This window comes from Aethina tumida, chromosome 5, assembly GCF_024364675.1.
Source record: "Aethina tumida isolate Nest 87 chromosome 5, icAetTumi1.1, whole genome shotgun sequence".
NCBI classification, from domain to species: Eukaryota; Metazoa; Arthropoda; class Insecta; order Coleoptera; family Nitidulidae; genus Aethina; species Aethina tumida.
In genome coordinates, this window is record NC_065439.1 from 20746926 (window position 1) to 20774087 (window position 27162).

The 27162-nt window shown below is 32.4% G+C and overlaps 1 protein-coding gene across 10 annotated transcripts in view; it reads right to left on the reverse strand.

Moving 5' to 3' along the window:
• The window catches only part of LOC109603956 (calmodulin-binding transcription activator 2), a 329859-nt gene extending 304567 nt beyond the window's left edge, over window positions 1-25292 (reverse strand). For all 10 annotated transcript variants that reach the window (XM_049967907.1, XM_049967908.1, XM_049967910.1 and 7 more), the window contains exon 1: window positions 25084-25292. The gene's annotated coding sequence lies outside the window, so the exon portion shown is untranslated. The remainder of the gene's footprint in view (window positions 1-25083) is intronic.
• Window positions 25293-27162: the final 1870 nt, after the last annotated feature.

Genomic DNA, 27162 nt, shown 5'->3' on the forward strand with positions numbered 1-27162 from the left:
TTTTTTACTGAAATAACTATTTCTATAAAATTTATTATTAATTACTTTTAACTAATTTATAAATTTACTATTTTGTATAGATTTGTGTGTTCTGTCAAATCAAATCATCTGGATAAACTTTGATTAAATTTAAAAAATAAATAATTAAAATTATTTTATAGCCAATTTTTATTACATACGTGTAAATTATAATGTTTGACTTAATTTTGAAGTAACTAATTTTATTTTCCCGCAGCGTATAATTTTTTTAAATGATCACTGGTACAAAGTATGTTTAATGTGTCTATATGTCAAATATTTTATTATATTAATATTATACGAATTTATAAATTTCATCAACAAAGATACTGACTTCACAAACTTAAGTTTTCCGGGTTCGTCAAGATCATAATTTATACTTCTGATTTAACTAAGAAAAATATTCAACAATTTAATTTTCTTTTTAAATTATAGATCCTTAAATTAATTATTTTTTACTGAAATAACTATTTCTATAAAATTTATTATTAATTAGTTTTAACTAATTTATATATTTACTATTTTGCATAGGTTTGTGTGTTCTGTCAAATCAAATCAACTGCATAAATTTTGTTTAAATTTAAAAAATAGATAAATAAAATTATTTTATATTCAATTTTTATTATGTACATGTAAATTATAATGTTTGATACAATTTTAAAGTAAATTATTTTTTAATCCCACAACGTATATTTTCTTAAATAATCACTGGTACAAAGTAAGTTTAATGTGACAAATTTATAAATTTAAGCAAGAAAGATACAGACTTCACAAACTGAGAGCTACGTCTTTCAGCTTCGTCAAGTCATAATTTATACTTCTGATTTAACTAGGAAAAAAATAACAACTTGATCTTCTATTTTAAAATTCAAAATACTCGAATCAATCGATTTATTCCCTGTTGAAATTCCTGTTTAGACACTTAACAAAAATAAAAGAAAATAGTGGCGATGTGATTTCTGCGCGTCCGTGAAATATTTGGTCTAATCCCCGACACATGAATAAATGAATAAACAGGGCTCGTGTATTATTCAGGGCGCGTTAATCCGGGCATCTATGGGTCCGCGGAAGAGAGGACGGCCGGGTCCCCCGATCCCGTCGTCCCCATTCCCCCGGTCGCCGTCCCCGTGTCGGCTGTCTCTGCCGCTAATAATGAGAGGATTGATGGAAGTAAGCCCGGCTGAGATTACCCGCCATAACCGAACACAGCGCCGGCTCAGCTTTCTAAGCCCATCATGTGTTCTAATTATCCCTGCCTTCTGATCATCAATTCAGACATAATGATCGCGTTAAATCATTTAGCGTTAATATTCTCTTAGGCCCCGGCCGGGGCAAAGCGACGGCCATGCAACTGAGGCGGCCTCTCAGCAACAATATTTATAGGGAAATTTATGGGCGACTATCCCTCAAATTAATTGATCGGCCTGATCCCGCGACCTGCCCCACTATATCTCCGATGCCGAACCGATGGAATTTTGATTTCGGACGTGCATGACGATTATTGCCCTTGCGTCACAATTATTAATGGCGGTTCCTGTATTGACACTAATTGCGCACGAATAAATTCGAATAAATTATGGCCACCGTTTTCGACACCATCTGCCAAGAATAAGGAACATTTATCGAGGCTTATATTAAGAAGGCTAAGCTTAAGTAAGATTTATTGTAAAAACAGAAGGCAATTTCCTAGTCAATAATCCAATTGTAAATTTACAATTTACCATCAGCCCCCGACCTGCAATAAAGCTATACTTGCAGCACATTATTATAGCGGGGTGTAAATTTCAACTGCCCGAGACTATTTTCATTTTCATAACATAACTGAAATGCCATCCTCCGCAAACACGAATTAAATAGCACAAAAGGTCGTGGGTCGAGCAGACATTTGAATAGATTACATATTATCCTAGCCAGAATGCATTGTGCATTTTAAGAACGAACTTCCCTCAAACTCCTTACACACGAGTGCCTTTCAATTTCGCGATTAGTTACGCACATATAATTCCATTTACATCTTGATATCCAACCAGCCCCCACTGGAGTGCCGGAGCCGCCCCCCAATATTGGCAAATTGGGTTATCGCGGGCCCGGACGGTTACACTTTCTTCCCCGTTAAATTTATATTATGTGGCGGCTTTTTTCCCTCGCCCGATTTCGGTATCAATGGCGCACGGGCCGCCTTGTTGACACAAGATTAAAGGATGAGGAGTGTTCGATAATGTAAACTACAGTGCATTTCGCTTCCGAGTAATTTACACCGTTGTCGCTTGTCTTTTATCGGCTACGCCGTCGATTTTCTTTTGTCTTTTCGTGTCCGCTTTTGTGCGATTTTTTATTTTTTGCTTGTTGCGTGGTACAAAACCGAATTGAGTTATTGCCGTTGATATGGCGGCTTTGGTGCCGTTTTTATTAATGCAACTATGATAAAACCATCTAATTTTCCTGCTTGTCTCCAACAGTAGACTTTCCTTTGTTCAAGTCTAGTTTGCCTACTACATTTACTTTAATATTCACAAGGAACATAAGGAACTGCGAAACTGTGACTATTTGCCATATTGTTTAAGCTGTTCTCAGTACAACAGTTCCTCTTCAACTAATTCTTCAAGTACTCCAATTACTTAAAATGTTTCTTCAAGGCTTGCTCTTCCATAATATTACAATCTAGCTCGTAGAACTCAAGGATTTTGTTGGTTTGTTGTATTCCTTTATTTTCTTTCCAATAAAAAGATATATTTGACTGCCAAACTTCCTTCAAGGTTGACAGCATTAATTCTTCAAGAATTGGAATTACTTAAAAAGTTTCTTTAAGACTTACTCTTCCATAATTTGTTCAATCTTGCTCGAGGAACTCAAAGACTTTGTTGATTTGTTGTATTCATGTGAATCAAATGTAGACGTGCTGAACTAAAGTGCAACGGTTGCCACAGACCTTTTAGATCGTTATCAGTTTGAAGTGCCAACTTCCCAGCATAATTGAAACATTATTTGACAATTAAATCAAACCTAATTCGGTATGGCCCGTCCAGGCACCGACCGACAAACATGAGCATGACACCCATTAAAACCGGGGCCGGCAATTAAAATAAAGCGGCTCGATCGCCGCAATAAATAATTGGGAAATAATAATTGCGACAGTGGTCGGCCATTAGTTTTAATTATACACCAGCGAAACATTATTTAACGCCTTTGTGAGTCACTTCTATGGTTCGGCTAACAATGACAAATAAATTATATTCAGATCAAAGGATTCGACATCCGAAACACGCCGCGCTGCCAACTCACAGTCACTGGGAAAGTTTGAAAGGCACGCGAGATGAACTATCGATCCCGCGACGGCCGAGCCATACCGTCATTCTAATTTCATCCATTTCCGTATGTGAATCACTAATGTTTTTGTTATGTGAAATGTTATCAGGCCAAATTTACTTCTGATTAACTTACATTGAAACTGCTTTGCTCATTTCTGTTGTCTGAGGTTTCAAGGAGTCGAGCCTTCAAAGCACATCTTGTATTTACTTTGATGTTTTGCACGATTATTCACATTACAGACTTCTGTGTGATAAAGAATAAAACAAGTAACTTAAGTCGTCTAGATTTTTTAAGGTGGTGGAAGAGGCAAGGTTCTACTTCCAAGTAAATGGTTCAGTTTTCCATGTTCGTCGGCTAATTAATTCGAATACCCCGGCATTGTGATTGTTCATCTGTGCGAACGTGGAGGTGTATTGAGAGAAGGCAGCGGCAATACTGCGGCCGCCACGATAACAAGACATAATCATCGGTCCTGATTAATAGTGTTGCATTATGCGACCTTTGTGGGGCCAGGACTGCGTCCCAGCGCGAAATGATTAATTAATGTGGTGGTACTGCACGCCTTAAACAAGCGCCCCTTTAGGCGGGCGGTTTTAATGCCGTCACAAGAAACACTTTGCATTATGATGTTTCGCGCTAACTAGTTGCTGTCTGCCGCTTGACATCTCCATACACGTACCCGCGTAATGGATCCAGAATCTGGCGTCGGTAGTTAAATGAACACTGGTGGTAGTTTATCTGCGTTCCCACTGCCGCCGATGGGGTGACTGGTGATTTATGGTTGTTCGTGTACACTCTCTAAAAATTACATTAAATACTAATCTCATTTACCTACACAGAATGTCACCATTTGCCATATTTTTATGTCATTTTCAATGGAAGATGGCCTCCACAATTAAAAGTATCGTTTGTTTGATTTCAGAGATCTTTAAGTATTCCAATTACTTAAAATGTTCTTCAAAGCCTGTTCTTCCATAATCTTTACAATCTAGTTCAAGGAACTCAAGGATTTTGTTGGTCTGTTGTATTTCATTATATTCTTTCAAATGTAAGAACGTACTATATTGCCAAATTGTGAATTTTTCTCATATTTAGTCCAACAGTGCCTCTTCAACTAACTACACAGCTTCGTCTAACTTAATTGCATAGATCTTCTACTATTCCACTTAGTTAAAATATTTCTCCAAGGCTTGTTCTTCCATAATCTTTACAATACTGCTCAAGGAACTCAAGGATTTCGTTGATGTATTGTATTCCTTTATCTTCCTTCAAATGTAAGAACATACGAAACTACCAAAATGTGACATTTGTCATATTTTTATACCTTATTCACTCCAATTGTACCTCTTCAAGTAACACTACTCCTTCATCTAAGTTTAATTGAGTAGATCTCCTAAAATATTTCTTCAAGGATTGATCTTCCATAATCTTTAAATTCTAGTTCAAGAAACCTAAGGATTTTGTTGGTCTGTTGTATTTCATTATATTCCTTCAAATGTAAGAACATACTATACTGCCAAATTGTGACTTTTTCTCATATTTAGTCCAACAGTGCCTCTTCAACTAACTGCTCAGCTTCGTCTAAGCTTAATTGCATAGATCTTCTAGTATTCCAGTTACTTAAAATATTTCTTCAAGGCTTGTTCTTCTATAATCTTTACAATACTGGTGAAGGAACTCGAGGATTTCGTTGGTGTATTGTATTCCTTTATTTTCCTTCAAATGTAAGAACATACAAAACTACCAAAATATGATATTTGGCATATTTTTATTCCTTATTCACTCCAACTGTGCCTCTTCAAGTAACACTACTCCTTTATCTAAGTTTAATTGCGTAGATCCTCCAAAATATTTCTTCCAGGTTTGTTCTTCCATAATTTTTACAATCTAGTTCAAGGAACTCAAGGATTTTGTTGGTCTGTTGTATTTCATTATATTTCTTCAAATGTAAGAACATACTATACTGCCAAATTGTGACTTTTTCTCATATTTAGTCCAACAGTGCCTCTTCAACTAACTGCACAGCTTCGTCTAAGCTTAATTGCATAGATCTTCTAGTATTCCAATTACTTAAAATATTGCTCCAAGGCTTGTTCTTCCATAATCTTTACAATCCTGTTCAAGGAACTCAAGGATTTCGTTGATGTATTGTATTCCTTTATCTTCCTTCAAATGTAAGAACATACGAAACTACCAAAATGTGATATTTGCCATATTTTTATACCTTATTCACTCCAACTGTGCCTTTTCGAGTGACACTACTCCTTCATCTAAGATTAATTGCGTAGAGCTTCCAAAATATTTCTTCAAGGTTTGTTCTTCCATAATCTTTACAATTTAGTTCAAGGAACTCAAGGATTTAGTTGGTCTGTTGTATCCCATTATATTTCTTCAAATGTAAGAACATACTATACTGCCAAATTGTGACTTTTTCTCATATTTAGTCCAACAGTTCCTCTTCAACTAACTGCACAGCTTCGTCTAAGCTTAATTGCATAGATCTTCTAGTATTCCAATTACTTAAAATATTTCTCCAAGGCTTGTTCTTCCATAATCTTTACAATACTGCTCAAGGAACTAACTCAAGTATTTCTACTATTTGCCATATTTTTATATCTTATTCTGCCCAACAGTGCCTCTTCAATTAACAGCACAGCTTTATCTATCTTTCTCCAAGATGTGCTCTTCCATAATATTGATATTCGTGTATACTCTCCAAAAATTACATTAAAACTATTTCATTTGTTTGCATACAGAATCACCCCATCACCGAATTTTTAATGAAAAACTTATTTTCACAGTTGCATCCGGTCCGGTACGCCAATTAACCACGAACAAAGCACCGAAAGGCGGACAGAGAAACAAAACGGATGGCGGAAAAGTGTGACACAAAATCCAAACGTCCGCCGTATCGATTTTTTTCCCGTTGCCGTTTGGCAATTTTCATTTTATGCAAATGAATACGTAAAGCGATCTAACCTTGAACCAGGGCCCGGTATAAAAGTTGTGCCGTGATATTATTTACGATGGTTTTTCGTGACGGCTCGACTTTAATTTTTTCTTTTTTTTTTTCGTTCGTGGCGAGTGTGAACAGGAACATGCACCCCGGAACGAGTCTAAGCGATGCGAAGCTTTGTTTAATTGCTCCTCCCGGTTATTAATAACATTCATATCGGGCTCTATCGCTCGTAAATCTTACAGTTTGACGGCGTCATTATCAGTGGGAAATTATTTAAACGGTCCGATGTCGGATTTCCTACGAACGAATCTTCCCGGATTCAAGACGTGTGTGTCGCAGCAAACAAAGTTAAATTGTGATTAGATTTTTAGTGCAGGGAATATTTTACACGCGAAAACCTGATACATGGTAGATAGTTATAAATTAGTTCGGGCCAGATTAAGAATTTGAAATTAAATTTGAATGAAGTTGGTGGTCGAAAATACGTTTTGAATTTTACGGCTGATAACTTTACACGAACGCGCCCGCCATTATGTTATGCGCGAACTTGCACGATAAACTTTTGTTCTCGCATACGGTCAAAAGTTACTTTTTCCTATGAATAAATAGAGCGGAGTCGGGACGAAATTTTAACATGATACCGTATTACAGCTGTACTGCATACGGCGGTCAGACGTATTTCAAAACCGCCATCATTCCAGTTTTTAGATTAAACTCAGTGGTTCCGACCGTTTTTGTTATCGCCGGCTTTATAAAAATGTTACTACGTATACCATCCATATTATGTAGACGTCAAAGTTTGTATAAATATATTTATTTTGGGAATTTAATTCATGCACTTGAAGAATTTTGTCAAAATGTTACTAAATATCTAATTCTGTTTATTTTTTTTAAGAAACTATTGAAGAAAACCTTGTTTTAGAATGGTAAAAGATAATTATGACTGTAGTACACTAAAAGTAAACGTGACAATGACAGACATGAGAAGCTTGTTTTTTTATTAATTAGTGAAGAAAATCTTCTGATTTTATAATAACAAAATATCATTATGAACGTAGTAAATGGAAAATAAAAGTGACAAAGAAGTTATTTCCAGACAAGACAACATGATCACTTCAAATCTTATTAAATTGAAGTGATATCCTCAATGTTTATATTAAAAATTAATAAATTATATCAAACTTAATAAAAAATTATTGCTAAAAAATTACTGAACATAATTGTTTTTATTATTATTTCTTAAACAAATATTAATGAAGAAAATCTTTTTATCTTTTAAATGGAAAATAAAAGTGACAAAGAAGTCATTTCCAGACAAGGCAAGATGATCACTTCAAAATCAAGGACAATACTTATTAAATTGAAGTGATATCCTCAATGTTTATATAAATATTTTTTGGAAATTTGCTGTATGTTATGAAAAATTAATAAATTACATCAAACTTAATCAAAAAGTATTGCTAAAAAATTACTGAACACAATTGTTTTTATTATTATTTATTCAACAGAAATTAGTGAAGAAAATCTTTTGATTTTACAATAACAAAATATCATTATGAACGTAGTAAATGGAAAATAAAAGTGACAAAGAAGTTATTTCCAGACAAGACAACATGATCACTTCAAATCTTATTAAATTGAAGTGATATCCTCAATGTTTATATTAAAAATTAATAAATTATATCAAACTTAATAAAAAATTATTGCTAAAAAATTACTGAACATAATTGTTTTTATTATTATTTCTTAAACAAATATTAATGAAGAAAATCTTTTTATCTTTTAAATGGAAAATAAAAGTGACAAAGAAGTCATTTCCAGACAAGGCAAGATGATCACTTCAAAATCAAGGACAATACTTATTAAATTGAAGTGATATCCTCAATGTTTATATAAATATTTTTTGGAAATTTGCTGTATGTTATAAAAAATTAATAAATTACATCAAACTTAATCAAAAAGTATTGCTAAAAAATTACTGAACACAATTGTTTTTATTATTATTTATTCAACAGAAATTAGTGAAGAAAATCTTTTGATTTTACAATAACAAAATATCATTATGAACGTAGTAAATGGAAAATAAAAGTGACAAAGAAGTTATTTCCAGATAAGACAAGATGATCACTTCAAAATCAATGACAATACTTATTAAATTGAAGTGATATCCTCAAAGTTTATATAAATATTTTTTGGAAATTTGCTGTATGTCATCAAAAATTAATAAATTATATCAAACTTAATCAAAAATTATTACTAAAAATTACTGAACACAATTGTTTTTATTATTATTTATTCAACAGAAATTAGTGAAGAAAATCTTTTGATTTTACAATAACAAAATATCATTATGAACGTAGTAAATGGAAAATAAAAGTGACAAAGAAGTTATTTCCAGACAAGACAAGATGTTCACTTCAAAATCAAGGACAATACTTATTAAATTGAAGTGATATCCTCAATGTTTATATAAATATTTTTTGGAAATTTGCTGTATGTCATCAAAAATTAATAAATTATATCAAACTTAATCAAAAATTATTGCTAAAAATTACTGAACACAATTGTTTTTATTATTATTTATTCAACAGAAATTAGTGAAGAAAATCTTTTGATTTTACAATAACAAAATATCATTATGAACGTAGTAAATGGAAAATAAAAGTGACAAAGAAGTTATTTCCAGACAAGACAAGATGTTCACTTCAAAATCAAGGACAATACTTATTAAATTGAAGTGATATCCTCAATGTTTATAAAAATATTTTTTGGAAATTTGCTGTTCGTCATCAAAAATTAATAAATTATATCAAACTTAATCAATATTATTGCTAAAAAATTACTGAACACAATTGTTTTTATTATTATTTCTTAAACAGAAATTAGTGAAGAAAATCTTTTGATTTTACAATAATAAAATATCGTTATGAATGTAGTAAATGGAAAATAAAAGTGACAAAGAATGTATTTCCAGACAAGACAAGATGATCACTTCAAAATCAGAAACAAAGCTTATTAAATTGAAGTGATTTCCTCAATATTTATATAAATATTTTTGGGAAATTTGCTGTAAGAATGTCACGAAAAATTAATAAATTATATAAAACTTAATCAAAAATTATTACAAAAAATTACTGAACACAATTGTTTTTTATTATTATTTAACAGAAATTAGGGAAGAAAATCATTTGATTTTACTGTAATAAAATATCATTATGAACATAGTAAATGGAAAATATAAATGATAAAGAAGTTATTTCCGGGCACGATAAGATAATACTTCAAAATCAGGGACAATACATATTAAATTGAAGTAATTTCCTCAATGTTTATATAAATATTTCTATGGGAATTTGTTGTAAGTATGTCATGTAATTTGGTCCATATTTATATTTTTATTTATTTCCTCAATGTTTATATAAATATTTCTTTGAAAATTTGGCTGAAGCATGTCATGAAAAATAACAAGAATTCTTATCAAAAGAACTTACAGAACAATGTTTTTTAAATTTTATTAATAGAAACAATTGAAGACAACCTACTGGTTTTACAATTATAAAAGATCATATTGAATATACTATATAGAAAAAAGTAACAAAGAAGACACGAATTGAAGTGAATTAGTCAATTTATTCAGTTATGTTTCTTAAATATCATTGACATGCATATGTATAATGTTTTATAGACATAAATCAACTGAAAAGATTGAAATAATTACATTGTTACTTGTGAATCCTTTGCTACATAACCACTTCAATTACAACAAACAACGTCTACATTGTAGATTCAATCACATCTCTGTAAATGTGTAAAAACCCATTTCGCAATGGAATTGCCTTCAAATTATTCAATTTACCGCCCCGTAAATCAAATTCATACTCGATCAGTTTCTAATGACGGCATGAATCAAAAATAAAGTCCTCGATAACGGCGCTTGTATCTGTCGTTGGGTCCTCGAAAATTACAAATCAAACTCGACCAAGTGTAAATGTTGGTCCGCACTCGATACACGACTTTTTCTGGTCGGATGTGTTTTTTTTTTTTTCAAATGCGGGGGAGCCGATTCGGAACCGGATGAATACTTTTTTGTTGACGCTCCCTCGGACATGAAGTGGGATTAACGTTGTAATACATCTTTTTTACGGGACACGGTTCGACGTTCGGTCCCGCACAAAACACTCCCGAACGCTTTCATTGGACAATTAGAAAATTATCGGGAACTGGGATTTTTTTTTATTGAATTTATTACGGTCGTTGTTTATTGAGCATAAAGCTAATTTGCCTGCGGATTAGAACTGATTGGGGAGGGTGCGTCTTTGTCTCCTCGATTTTAAAACATGGTCAGTGATCACACTTAATTTTATTCTACCGTAAACTTTTCTCACATTTGTAAGGTCGATTGAAAGAATCCTTTTGTAAACTTTGTAGTGTTTGTTAAATCCTCGATAGTCCAAAGCTACAGTTAAAACTTCGATAACCAAGTAAATCCAATAAAAAAAGCAGTAATCTGTATTTCACGGCGGCAATCGGGTTCTTTCCAGTACACATCCAGCCAATTCCCCGGTGTGACCCTCGACGCGCGATTAGGGATTGTTTTGGTAATTAAATAGGGGACCGAATTTATTGTGAGACTACAACTGGCGATGCGCCTCGCCCCAGGGCTTCAAAACTCCCGTAAAGGGCTGTGAGTGAATTGATTTCCTGATATCTAGCGCCCGCTATCTACTCCCAGATAAACTGTGACCACATGTAGATCCACGTCAATTCAAATTGTTTTAAAAAACAAAGTGTGTTTGCAATTTATGCGTTTTCGCTACCGCCTCTGAAATATTTATGATTGTTCAAGAACAACCTTCAACTGATTGAATCAGCTTTGTTCCCAGTATTATTATTATGCGTTTGGTCATATTTCCACGTATGACTATATAAATTCATATTTTTTCTGTTATTCAAGTCAAGAACAATGATTTCATTTATTGGAAAGCTTAGTAATACTAATTTTATAAGGAAAATATATTTATTGAATAATATGTATTCGAAACAGTTCAATATTAATATTTCAAATAATGCAATTCTCTTTAAAAGTTTTCCTCCAGTTGTTCAAGAATTGGAGACTCATAGAAATTATATATTTTTATAAGGAACATGTCTTTACAAAAAATGTGTCTAAACCGTTCAATATGAATACTGAGAGTAATACTCTTCACCTTTATAACTTCTTTCTTATTGGGGTAGTCAAGAACTGTTGTTTCAAGTTTAAATGCTTAGAAATTAGGTACTTTTATAAGGAAAACATCTTTATTGAAAAATATGTATTCGAAACTGTTCAATATTAATATTTGAAATAATATAATTCTCTTTAAAAAATTTTCTCCATTTGTTCAAATCAAGAATTAACTCATAGAAATTATACATTTTTATAAGGAACAGCTCTTTACAAAAATGTGTCCAAAACCGTTCAATATGAATACTGAGGGTAATGCTCTTCTCCTTCATAACTTCTTTTTTAGTGGGGTAGTCAAGAACTGTTGTTCCAAGCCTAAATGCTTAGAAATTAGGTATTTTTATAAGGAAAACATCTTTATTGAAAAATATGTATTCAAAACTGTTCAATATTAATATTTGAAATAATATAATTCTCTTTAAAAAATTTTCTCCATTTGTTCATATCAAGAATTAACTCATAGAAATTATACATTTTTATAAGGAACATCTCTTTACAAAAATGTGTCCAAGACCGTTCAATATGAATACTGAGGGTAATGCTCTTCTCCTTTATAACTTCTTTCTTAGTGGGGTAGTCAAGAACTGTTGTTTCAAGTTTAAATGCTTAGAAATTAGGTATTTTTATAAGGAAAACATCTTTATTGAAAAATATGTATTCGAAACTGTTCAATAGTAATATTTGAATTAATATAATTCTCTTTAAAAAAATTTCTCCATTTGTTCTAATCAAGAATTAACTCATAGAAATTATACATTTTTATAAGGAACATCACTTTACAAAAATGTGTCCAAACCGTTCAATATGAATACTGAGAGTAATACTCTTCACCTTTATAACTTCTTTCTTAGTGGGGTAGTCAAGAACGGTTGTTTCAAGTTTAAATGCTTAGAAATTAGGTATTTTTATAAGGAAAACATCTTTATTGAAAAATATGTATTCGAAACTGTTCAATAGTAATATTTGAATTAATATAATTCTCTTTAAAAAATTTTCTCCATTTGTTCTAATCAAGAATTAACTCATAGAAATTATACATTTTTATAAGGAACATCACTTTACAAAAATGTGTCCAAACCGTTCAATATGAATACTGAGAGTAATACTCTTCACCTTTATAACTTCTTTCTTAGTGGGGTAGTCAAGAACGGTTGTTTCAAGTTTAAATGCTTAGAAATTAGGTATTTTTATAAGGAAAACATCTTTATTGAAAAATATGTATTCGAAACTGTTCAATATTAATATTTGAAATAATATAATTCTCTTTAAAAAATTTTCTCCATTTGTTCAAATCAAGAATTAACTCATAGAAATTATACATTTTTATAAGGAACATCTCTTTACAAAAATGTGTCCAAACCGTTCAATATGAATACTGAGGGTAATGCTCTTCTCCTTTATAACTTCTTTCTTACTAGGGTAGTCAAGAACTGCTGTTTCAAGTTTAAATACTTAGAAATTAGGTATTTTTATAAAGAAAACATCTTTATTGAAAAATATATATTCGAAACTGTTCAATATTAATATTTGAAATAATATAATTCTCTTTAAAAGATTTTCTCCATTTGTTCAAATCAAGAATTAACTCATAGAAATTATACATTTTTATAAGGAACATCGCTTTACAAAAATGTGTCCAAACCGTTCAATATGAATACTGAGAGTAATACTCTTCACCTTTATAACTTCTTTCTTAGTGGGGTAGTCAAGAACTGTTGTTTCAAGTTTAAATGCTTAGAAATTAGGTATTTTTATAAGGAAAACATCTTTATTGAACAATATGTATTCGAAACTGTTCAATATTAATATTTGAAATAATATAATTCTCTTTAAAAAATTTTCTCCATTTGTTCAAATCAAGAATTAACTCATAGAAATTATACATTTTTATAAGGAATATCTCTTTACAAAAATGTGTTCAAAACCGTTCAATATGAATACTGAGGGTAATGCTCTTCTCCTTTATAACTTCTTTCTTAGTGGGGTAGTCAAGAACTGTTGTTTCAAGTTTAAATGCTTAGAAATTAGGTATTTTTATAAAGAAAACATCTTTATTGAAAAATATGTATTCGAAACTGTTCAATATTAATATTTGAAATAATATAATTCTCTTTAAAAGATTTTCTCCATTTGTTCAAATCAAGAATTAACTCATAGAAATTATACATTTTTATAAGGAACATCGCTTTACAAAAATGTGTCCAAACCGTTCAATATGAATACTGAGAGTAATACTCTTCACCTTTATAACTTCTTTCTTAGTGGGGTAGTCAAGAACTGTTGTTTCAAGTTTAAATGCTTAGAAATTAGGTATTTTTATAAGGAAAACATCTTTATTGAACAATATGTATTCGAAACTGTTCAATATTAATATTTGAAATAATATAATTCTCTTTAAAAAATTTTCTCCATTTGTTCAAATCAAGAATTAACTCATAGAAATTATACATTTTTATAAGGAACATCTCTTTACAAAAATGTGTCCAAAACCGTTCAATATGAATACTGAGGGTAATGCTCTTCTCCTTTATAACTTCTTTCTTAGTGGGGTAGTCAAGAACTGTTGTTCCAAGTTTAAATGCTTAGAAATTAGGTATTTTTATAAGGAAAACATCTTTATTGAACAATATGTATTCGAAACTGTTCAATATTAATATTTGAAATAATTCTATTTAAAAATTTTTCCCCATTTGTTTAAATCAAGATTTGTAGCTCTGTAAGTTTAAACTCATAGAAATTATACATTTTTATACGGAAAATCTCTTTACACAAAAAGGGTCCAAAACTGTTCAATATGAATGCTGGGAGTAATGATCTTTTCCTTTATAACTTCTTTCTTGTAGGGGTAGTCAAGAACTGTTGTTCCAAGTTTAAATGCATAGAAATTAGGTATTTTTATAAGGAAAACATCTTTATTTAAAAATATGAATTCGAAACCATAAATTTAGTAATTTCAAAAGGACTTAATTATTTAGATATTTGATGTAACGAAAAAATTCTGAAAGTAGAGTCTTACCAAAATCACACTTCACTAAAAAAGTAGTTGATAAAGAACTAACGTCAACAAACGATCACGTTTCACCAATTTTAATAAATATGAAGTAGTCCTATTAAAAAATGGCCCCGTAACAGTTCACATGAAAGTTTCATGCCCGAGTAATACATATTTCATGCGTCGTATCGATTTTCTAACGTGTGTTATATCGCTTACCAGATAATCTAGTAAATATGTGACTATTGTGTGTATTTTTACGGTGACACATTAAATAATTAATTTGCGTGGTTCCTCACCTGGCACCGTTCCGTAAGTTATGGTGCATCTCGTTTCAAAACAATTTAAATTCGGCAAAACAAACTTGAAGTCTCGGAACTATATCCAAGTGATATTAGTAACGTATTTTTATTGCAATTTGGCACATGACGAGGAAACGTAGCACGTGAGATATCAAAACAGAATTTATTATTACCCAGTCCAATTTTAGCACCGGTCTCCGGTAAAATTATAATCACCCACTATAATAATAAATTGTACTGTTTTTTGTTTGGACTTTTGTGCAGTTTTGTCACGGGTGAGTTCTAATTAAAAACCATTAGTCATTACAAAGCAGGCGCTAGCAATATACTCTGATGTTGACAGATGTAATTTTAATAACTTCCTAGCAGAAAGGATTAATCTTAAATTAGCAATTTAGTAGTAAAATTAGAACGTGAAATTAAGTACAATACATATACACGATTCGGCTGTGAGAGATTAAAAGATCGGCCGTTCGGGATTAATGTATTCATTTTGGTCCACCCACGGTTTTCATCCAAAATTCGTTCGTCAGACTTAATAACGTTGTAACAAATATTAATACTTTGAAGCTGCAATGCACGACTGATGTCAATCACAAAGGGGGCGTGTCAAATGGGAATACATAATCTGTAACTCCAAATTCATGAAAGATGTCGACAATCTGCGTGGAGGAAGTCTAGGTCTTTGTTTCCGCCAACGATAACTTTAAATGATTGAAAGTTTTAATGAAGTTATACATCGGATGCGACGGGTGATTGTGTAAGCAGGATTTCGCAACGCCACCCATAAAGCCCTGCAACAAACTAGCAGAGACAAATGTGGATCTCATGAATACGAAGAAAGGCATTACGTTACTGGCAAAGGTACGCGGCCTGCATTAATCGGCGGCTATAAATAAATCGCAGCCGGTGCAAATCCGAAATCACAACACGGTCAATAATAAAAAGTGGGCGAGAGAATAAATCTGCACGGGAAGTGCCAGATAATCCGGCGGCCGCCCCGCTTTTGTGCGCCCCGGCCGTGGCGGCGGCGATTGCATTAAATTCGCGTTTAATTTAAGAGCACATCCGAAAATCAGTACCAAGTGCAGATTAATCACGGACGGCGGCGACCGGAGCCGCCGGAGCAAAAGGTCCAGGTGGCGCTGTCCGGAACGGTCCACGATCCGCGGCAGCGCGTCCCGTCCACTAATTGAAACGCCGAGGGATAATGGACCGTATGCAAATGGCCTTCGACTGCTCTTTCACGCCCTCCTGCCGCCGCCCGGAACTGCTCTCCGGTGTTCTTTTTTTTTTTCGTCTCTCCCTCGTCCGTCGCGTCTTCTAATTAACGATTCGGGGTTCGGACCACGCCATTTGTACTGTGCCGTGTCCCTGTCGCTTTCCACAATCGCTGCGAATTGCGAATTTGTCCCCTGCTGACGGTCAAGCGATTTGTGCCCGTTTTTGTCGGATTCGTATGGTTTATTTAGGATCGACGATTTGGATAATAGATTCGAAAGAGGTTTTTATCAAAGGTACAACTCATGAATGTTGCATGGTATTACAAATGGGATGGAGACTTGAAATCTTAAACCTTTTTTGTTAAAAATTAAAAAAATGAAACAAAATTTCTAACAAGTTCTCCCAAATCGACGCTAGGATAAGGTTGGAGGTGTTTTCGCAGAGATATCGATTTAATTCTTTCTAGTCCCTAATTATAAATTCAATATATATCAACAAACCGTTCTAAAATAATGGTTTTATCATAGTTGCAACTGATGAATCTTACATTGGGTTACAGAAGAGGATTTCAAGCTCCAAATCTTTGTATTTGAAAATTAAAATAAGAATAAAATTCTTAGCCTTCCTTTTAATTCTTTCTATAGTTCAAATATATAATTATCTTGAAGTATCAAACTGTGGTATGAAAAAACCTATTTCAACAAACGGTCTTAAATAATGGTTTTGTCCTATGTGGAACTCGTGAATCTTTCGTTATGTTACAGAAGGGATGGAGGTGATTCCAAGCCCCAAATATTATTATTTGTTGAAAATTAAAATAAGAATCAAATTTCGCAATAGGTTTGAAGATGAATTTGACTTCTCAGAGACTTTGATTTAATTCTTTCTAGAACACAGATATAAATTCACATAATTATCTTGAACTATCAAAATGTAGTAAGAAAAAATCTAATTCAACAAACGGTCTAAAATAATGGTTTAGAAATATCTTCTGTTGTAATGGAAGAAATTCTTATTAAAGATTGTCGTTAAAGACAAAGACAAAGAATTATTTTTAAACAAATTGTGATACAAGTTTTACTTCTGAGATTTTCATTAATCTCTTTTTAGTGTCACTATTAAAATTCGCAAAATTATTTTCAATTACAGCATTAAATAAAATGAAACAGCTGTTCTAAAATAGAGTCATAAGATTTTGATGATCCAGGATGTTGAACTATAATCGTTTTAACACGAGAATCCGTTTAAGACTGCAACAATTTTGTTTAAAACCTGCGAAGTTCCTAATACGCCGTTAATTCTCCCCCCAGCTTGGCTGTCAGCGTCTCGTGTTAGTCTTGTGTAATTTCAAAAATAATTTTAGAACCGCTGGAGACACTGCATCAAAACTAATTACCAAACTAGGCGCTTAAAGAGGATCATAGCGGATATAAATAGGGTAAACTAATCACTACCAGTAAATATGTACACCGAGACTTTTATTAATCATTCTTAATTATCTGGCGGATTTTCAGGATTAAAACGGCTGCATTCGATTATACGACTCGGGGGAAGATCAGCCTTAATTAGACATTCATTTAAACGGAACACAAATGTGTTAATGGCATGTAAATTATATGTTTAATATGCCTGAAATATGTAAATGGCGTAGTAGCATTTTGCCCAGCTAATTCTGGATATCGTTGATCATTTATAACACTAATCATTCATGGAAAGAACGGGCGCCGCTAATTTGCAAACAAACTGCCACGAAAATTGTTTTCCACCGGCTGACTGGTGGCTGATAATCAAACAAAAAGGCCAATTAAGAATTAAAAAACAAATTGACTTTGTCAAGACTTATCAGCCCGCTTGTTGCGAGGTACGTCACAACAAAGATCTGATATTCTTTATTGTCTCCCTAATAGGGTTTTCTTGTTTTGTTCGACGAGTGATTAACTCGGCTTGCACGGTTATTTTCCTCTGCCACTGGTTGTACTTTGTAAAGGAAAAGGGCATGAATATGCAAATTCAAAATTTATTATCCTATTTAATATCCAGTACAATGAAGGTCCTTAAATTTAGGCCTCAGGATCAGTCTTCATCTCCATGACTTAATCAATAGATCTTTACATCGTTTGAAAAGGATGAGACCAATATTAAATGAATAAATATAAATTGAAAATGGAGCACACAACGAGGTGAGGGAATATAAAAAAATATCTTAACTATAATATATATCCAGTACAATTAAAATCCATAAATGCGGGATTGAATGAGACTTCAAAATCATTGTTCCTCTAATTACTGAATATTTAATATTCAGTAATGCAGATTTAAGATCAAACGTTGAGTTCTGTGACCTAATCAGTAGATTTTTACATCATTTATAAAGAATAAGACCAATATTTATTAAAAAATACTAATTCATAATAAACAAGAATAATGGAAGAAGAATAGAAAGAAGTTTCAGGATCAATTTATATCTGTATCAATCAATAGATGTTTGCATCATTTGAAAAGGAAAAATTCAATATTAAATGGATAAATGTATATTGAAAATTAATGAAAAATTGATGAAGAAATACAAAAATATTCATTGTTCATCTTAATGAGTCAATAAACGTTTAGATAAATATTTAATAAATAAATACTAATTCAAAATAAAGAAGAATAATAGAAGAAGAACAGAAAGAAGCTTCAGGATCAATGTTCATCTCTATAAATCAATAAATGTTTACATCATTTAGAAAGGAAAAATTCATTATATGAAATAATACAAATAACATTTTAACCAATTACTGGATATTTAATATCCTTAAAACGTAGGGCTAAATATAGATTTATGATCAACATCTCTGTGCCTATATCAATATTAAATAAATAAATGCTAATTGAAAATGAAAAGTAATAATGGAAGAAGAATAAAAAGAAGCTTCAAGACCAACATTCATCTCTATAAATCTGTAGATACAATATTAAATGTGTAATAAAAAAGAATGTAATACAAAAAAACATTTTAACTAATTACTGAATATTTAGTATTTTTAGGATCATAAACACAAATTGAAAATGGATGAAGTAATACAAAAAGCATTTCAACTAATTACATGTGGAACAACGTTTGGATGTGTGCTTCGCACGAAATTATCCAATCGTGCCTCTCTTTAGAGACTAATCCCGACAATGTGAGTTCGTTCCGTTCGCTAAATTGAACTTTTAAATTTAAAATTTATTTGTCTCGAGCAATTTTGTTACTCAACGGGAACATTTGATTTTCTTTTTACGTCCACGGCAGTCAGCATAATGCGGTTACAGTTATTGTTGTCTTTCATTTTCGGTTAACTCGGACGGAAAATTATGTTCGCATTCTTCTCGGCTTTTTTGTTTTCCTATTCCCCCGAATAAATTGTTCTGTTTCGAAGTAAAAAATTTTGGGGCTTGTTTCGAATTTTAACGTAAATTGAAGATCGGTGGCGGTTGGCCACGGTCTTCGAAACCGTGGAGAAAATTATGGAATCTTGCATCGCATCGTGAACGTTGAATTTAATTTTTTCGACCTTGGTGCGATGCTTTTAAATGAAACCGTCAACCGCCATACAAACAAAGTGTATATTTGCAGTAAATGAATTTAGTTAGATTGCTTAATAGGGACGGTGTTTAATTATGTAGGTCTTGATTACAAACCGTTTGTTAGTTTTTGTCGTGCTACGTCTGCGGCTGATTTGCGTATCGATTTTTCCACCTATCAAACATAATTAACACATTAACCGAACTGAAAATCCGACGAGTTAATTAATTTTCAATTACATGGGAGCCGACGACGTTTTTATTAATTGCATTCCCATTCAGCACTCAGGATCCCTTGAGTAAACTTAAATATATTTTTTTACGGGACCTGACTTGACTATGAATCGGGTTTGATTAATGCAAACCTTCCTGAACGTTTGATAAATTAGCGCTTCTTAAATAATTCCGTGTAAAAATTTCGCGCTTAGACAGCGTAATTAGTTCGCTGAATGCAGTCTGAGATATGATTGTTCAAATTAATTTTTCATCGGCCGGAGAACCGACGAACCGATTTGCAGTCTCAGCGATTCCTTTCTCACGGTTTGGTCCGGTTTTTTTTAAATAATTTCCACCCACATTTCTACGGAGAATTGATGAGCAAAAAAACGGATCGCCTCCATTCACCAATCAATAAATTTTGTGTAATAAAACTGATCGGATATAAAAGGGATGGGGCAAAAAATTTGTGAGTGTTATTTGTGGAGATCAGTGATTAATGTTGAGTCTTTTTAAAGTTCACAGCCGTTTGATCGATACTTACCAGGTGTTTTAATAATAACCACTTTATTGGAGTATTTAAGGAAAGTGATACTTATACTAATTAGAGATCGTCCACAAAAGTCGTTCACAAAATTACAGAGGTTTTATATATTTTATAATTCATATTAATTAATATTCTCCCCTCGTGGCTTTGGCCAAAATTCACACACCAAAGGATGTTCAATTCGAAGAGTAGTCTTATCAAAAATATTTTCTTATTGTAAAAAAGTATTAAGTATAATATTTTCATCCTCAGTGAAGGAGATTTTTAGAATCTATTATTCAAGGAAATCATAACATATTCTTTTCATTTTGACTTGAATCAAGTAAATCTTACTTGTACTCTTAACATCAGAAAAGGCATAAAACTTCGTTGGTTCTCTTTGCTACAATATTTTTTGCCTTAAATTTTTGGATTTTGTTTCCATACATATTTTTTACTTTGATGATAAAAGTAACTGTCACAAATTTTAAGTTATAGCTATAGACTTTTTTTTGAATTAACATTGGTCTTAACAAGAATACGTACATACTTCACATACAGCATGTCATAAGATCCATAGATACAGTTAAGTTACCCCCCACTCTTTGTCAAGTGTGTCTTTTATGGATGACCTCTTAATAGCGCATCTGCTACTTGTGCAAGAAATTCGACATTAAAATTTAAACCTTGGGGCAATGTTGCATAAGTATTTTCAATTCATGACCTTTCCAATTTGACTAACATCACCGTTAAAGAAAAACCGATTTGTTAGCTTGACATTTAAACTTAAATATAAAATTATAACTGTATTCTCTCACAGAATGAGAAAACAAAATAGTCTAGTAGTTTGTTGAATAAATCTGTTCAACCCTATACTCAGAAACACAAATTATTAAAACATCCCAGAAGAGTAACTAAAGAGATGTAATGAATAAATTATTCCGAGCCATTTATCAGGTTAATGTACAATTCTCGACGAAAAATTTTTGATCGATATTAATTTAATATGCAAACGGTCGGGTTGAAGGCTTAAATATTACTTGTAGACAACTTTTTTAATTATAACTTTACCATGTTCTCGACAAGGGACCTCAGTATGGCCCCCCGAATTGGTCTCCGCGGACCACTTTCCTCTCTATCTTCCACATTTTCAAATGCGTATACATATATTTATGAACGCGGTTTGTTTATGTGGTAACGAATAAATTAAACCGATTAAATTCCAACCGGAAATCAAGGGATTGATTATGATGCTTAAAATAACAACACAAAAGATATGAGACAAGCTTTAATTAACAAAACTGTTTGATATAAACAAAAAGAAAGGAATGTACATAAAGTGCATGCAAATGTGCTGTTTGTGTCCCGAGGAGTTTCGCACGGTCTTCGCTTTCCTGCTAAACTTTAAACGTCCGCTTTTGTGGGATTGTCTTAAAGTCTGGCACGACTCCACTAATTTCCGTGTGCTACAAAAAACGACTGTAGAAAAAAAAGCAGTAAATTAAAAACAAAGTTTAAAGCTACAACTACTAAATCTACTAAGAAATAATTCAGTGGACTCGATCGATCCCACTGAAAAAATTATAAATACTTTATATGTTTCGGAACGGGTTGGAATTATCAAAAGACGTTATTAATAATGATAAAAGTAATAAACTTGTAAAGGTTTTAAACGGGCCTAATTGAATTCAATTAGTCTAGACAGGTATAATCTGCAACACGCTGTACCTCGCTGAAAACAAATTGATGCATAATTTTGCCGAGCATGACTCGCAGACTTAAAGATGAATTATAAAACGGATTGTGCATTTTTATGCTTGCCGGCTATGAAAATAAGTAATTTGTGTTACAAATTGTAATGTTGCGAAACAATTTGTTTACTTACACTTGATTCTTATACTTCAACACATGGGGGCACTTGGTAAGTTAAAAATATCAACGTATATTTGTAAATATTTATTTACCAATAAATTAAAATAAAAATAAAAACTCATGTCCGGAAGTTAAGGATGTTTCATAAATTAAAAGCGGTGGAACACTTTAATTGTACTTAATTTCAGGCAGTGATTTACTGGTTAAATTTTTATGAAATTCAACACAAAAAGGTAAAGAAAAATAACAAAAATACGTTTTTAAAGAAGTCAATACAATGTGCATTTAGTTTCTAATTAATTACAGTCCAGTTTACACGAGTAGTTGTCGAAATTTGTTTGAATAAATATGACAAGCCATAAATTAACTCCTGATGAGAAAGAAAGAGGAAATGTTGGTTGCACAAAGAGTTATTTCTCTCTTGTATCCTCAATTTTCTCCAGCTGGCTCCACTTCAAAAATGCCAAGAAGTGGCATACCAAGGAAAACTACAGCAAATTAAGACCGATATTTGCGATTGACAGCCAGTAAGGACTCTACAGCATCACCCTCACAACTCACTGGGTCGATGAACAAAATACAGCAACTTTTCATATTTCATAATAGTTGCTATAATTATTACTTCTATTCTATCAAAAATTGAGTACTTTTATTTTTCAATGGATAACATTTAAGCAAATTTTTACATTATGGTCTTTCATTACGATCTGTGAATATAAATCGATTATTTATTATAATTATTTAATCATTGGTCGAAGTCGAACTGTAAAAAAACCTGGCAAGTGGTAGCTACGAAAAAATTTGTCTGAATTCGAAAAACTTGAAAGAAAATTGATAACTGGATAATTTGAATGTCAAAAAACAATCCAATCTTATTGTTAACTGAAAGTAACCTGGAGGAAATGAGACTTGCTGAAATTAGTTCTAAGACTGTGAAAAGATAGTTAGAGGATGGGGAATCATTTGACTCCAGACCTATGAGAAAAATACTAGTTTTTTCTAAAAATTTTGATTTGCTTAGGATCATATTCACTGGACCACAAAACTGTAGAGATGAATAGTTATTAGTAATGAGTCTAAATTTAATTTATATTAAAATGATAGTTCTACTTATGTTAAACATCCCACAGGGACAAAACTATACCAAAAGTTTGTTGAACCCACAGTGAAACAGGGTGGCTGTTCAATTATGCTATGGAAATGCTTCAATTCTTCTGGCATAGGCCGCTTAGACCAATTCATGTACAGAGATATATTAAATAACAATATGATTGTATATATCTATACAACTTCATTTCTAAGAAAATTAACTTTATCTTAACTTTACCCTATTGTCAGAAAGATAAGATTTTTATTCACCTATTTATATAAAACTGCGAATTGTAATAGAGATTACAAAGAATAATACTTCAAATTTAATTTAGTAAGGAAATTCAAATGTTTTTAGTAATATTTAAATACAATTTATAAGACAATTAATAATTTTACGTAGACGTTGCCAGTTTAATATACAGACCAAACAAATATGGTTCAAATAATCTTCACACTGTTAATATAAAGATACTAAGATTTTTATTCACTTATTCACACAGAAGTGCGTTTACTTCAAGATAAACTGAAGGCAAAAATAGAGATTACAAAGAACAACCGTGTCAAATTTAAAAGGGGGTTTGAAATTCCAAGTAATAAAATCAGACCAATCGAAAGTGTCATGTAAATTCGAGATTTCGCGGTATTTGAATGACACGGACTAAATCGAATAAGAAAAAATATGAAGTTGTGGGAATCATTTTTTCTTATAAGACTTTCATACATACTTAAACTTAATATTGAAGATCAATCAACCAATTTAATGTCTGTATGTGACTAGACTTACAATTAGTTGAACACAATTGGAAGCGGTTTTAGCATAAAACAAAAACTAAACGAATATCCCAGACCAAATTAGAAAAAATATGAGGCAGACGAACGACACACGACCAAAACGGGGTAAAGAAGGCAAATTCGCATGATCGACCCCGACGTCTAATTGTTTTTCATGCAAAAGCTGTCTTGATTTATGATACCGGTACACTGAAACATGATCCTGATAATCGACTATTTATATTCCGCCACGTACAATAAAACATTTCAAACTGTAGCAACAATGGCAAACGCCAGCCCGCACAAAATGCTCAAGTTATTGGCAATAAAACCGCGACACGGGCACTTACGAAATATTTTATATTTGGAATACCCAATTTGAATATTGCACATTTCGTACAATCGAGCCACCGCACCGAACTAGGTCAACGGCGGGGGCTAACGCCGTAATTGAAATTGTGCACGGGATTACATGTTTCCATTCATTTTTTTTTTTTGCTAATGCACAAAACCTGAACGTAGCAGGCCACGCCCCCCTTTGAATAAATAAAACGCCGTGCCAGTTGTTGCTGGTCCAAGAACTGGAGGAGCACGCATCCCCGGACGCGGGCCCCGGGTGGACGGCGATCGGCGGCGGGGAAGCGACAACGGCGGGATAAGCCAGTTAAATTAATTACCGAGGCTATAAATAAATTACATCGATAACAATGTAACGAGTTGTTTTCTTTTGTTCTGGGTGCACAAGTGCACCGTTTTTATTTTTGTTTTGTTTCATCGGGGCTTCAGTAAATCGGCTTTGGACTTGAAGAAGCCTTCGGTGCGGACCTGTCATTAAAAACTCAAGGGGAATTAACGAATTACCAGCGACTTGCATATGCAAAACTGTTTATGAGATAAGGGAGATATTTCTAGGTTATATTGGTAAAATAACCTCGATAACGCAATTACAGGTGATACCGGGCTGATTCATCGTGCAAATGATAACATTAAACAGCTGTCGTCTATACAAAATAACAAAAATAAACTTACTTTTCCAAAGCAAGTGTACAGAGAATTTTCGTGGGGCCGAACGGGTATTGTTTTGGTCACCGGGGGCGAAGTAGGCGGTGTTTTGACTGAAGTCGAACGCCAATCGACGGCCACGACACTTACACAGCTGTCTTTGACGGTTCGATGTGCATGTTATCATAAAAACTCGATTTTTCGCGATATTTTTAAACACAAACACCAAACGCTGTCAAACGATCTCCATGACAGTGTCTACTAAATGGCAACAGCGCATGGCGGACATGCGCGTAGGTGGCGCGATCTTTTTAATTTTAAACCCTCTTATCGCGCCCCGATCATTCGCTGCAATTATAAACAATTGTCGCACGATTGTTGACAAAACACGTTCGAATATTTGTAAAACGCAAAATTTCCCGTGCGTATCGGCACGTTTGTGACGCAATCTTCTGTCGCCGGTTACGGTGTCGTACAACAAACCGTCAACCCAGTTTTGAAACGACGTTTTATCTTGTCGGGTTAACGACTCATTTTCGGTCCGGGGGAGGCGAATCAATTCGGGAAATAATTGATAATTCTATAAATAAGTCGGATTTCGGTGTCGATTTGCGTTTAGATATTCGTAAAACGCGTGTCTGAGAGTTTAGTAAACATCGATCCGAAAACCGGGGTGAGAATAGTACGGTATTTTTCTGTAGAGGTCACTCGTTCGCTTAGGTTTGTTTTAACTTTTTTCCTTTTCGCGTCTAGTTTTCGACCAGCTTCGAACTAAATTTTAAAACAAACAGAACCCCGCTCGGTTTTGTTTTCGGTGTGTTCAACGTTTCAGGGCTTTGTTGGGAATTATTTTATGAAAATGAGAACACAACAAGAGTCAAGAAAGTATATGTAATAAAATATTAAACTTTGTATTATTAAAATAAAACTTGTTTTTAGGGAAAAACATCATATTCATTTATTCCTTTTGGAATATTCACCTAAATAAAGTGACAATTTGTATTTATTACTTTGTTATTTTACTTAATGTGAGGTTTTGAATAAACGACATGTCTGATCCAACATCTAACGAATGTGTTAGGATAACAACAAAAGTAAATGATCTGCAACTGTAGGAAATTCAATTTTCCTTTATGTAAATAATGCTCCAGAATGTATATTTTCTTTATTAGAGACCGTTCTTGAATAATTAGAATGACAAAAATAATTTATTTACCCATATTCTTTCCACAATTATTCACTTCGTACCTAAATCAAAATAATTTCTATTTAAATTAATTCATAAATGAGCATTGGCTGCTCATAGAAATCACATTCATTTAAAAAATATATAGTAGTAGTCACTATTATAGCAACTAATGAGTTATGGCTAAAATATTAAATATTTTAGACATAACTCTTTTATTTAATGTGAATTATTAAAATAATATTAATTTAGTATTGTTGTTTTATACAGAATTAAAAAAACTACTACATTCTTTTTCAGGAAAATATTACATATATTTTGATATATAAGTTGAGCTGGTCATAAATAGAGTAACTTTAAATCAATTTTAAATTACTAAATCTGTGTTATTTAAATTATGTGTATAATGTTTTTTTTTATTTTATAATAATATGACAAGTCTATATTCCTTCAAGCTTCTTAAATTGCTGTGATAATTTCATTTAAATTTGTAAAAATTTTTTGACGAATTTGATTACAAACGAGAAACCTCATGTTTCACTGTGGGTATAACAAACTTTTTTATGCAGTTTTGTCCCAGTAGGATGTTTAACATAAACAAAACAAATATAAACTAATTTTATCGATATTAAAAACTATTCATCTCCACTGTTCTGTGGTCCAGTGAATGTGACCTTAAGCAAGTCAAATTTGGAAACTTATCTATTGAAAAAAAATACTCAATTTTTTAAAGGATAAAATTAGATTGGCCAGTTGCATACTAGGTACAATATTAACAGAAAAAACAATAAACATAGGTAGTATCATCCCATTTATCTAGTACAGCTCATATTTTTAATATATTTAATATGTTTCTATAATTATGGCCACCACTGTATATACATTTGTATAGAATTGTTAAAAACATTAATAATTTTGAA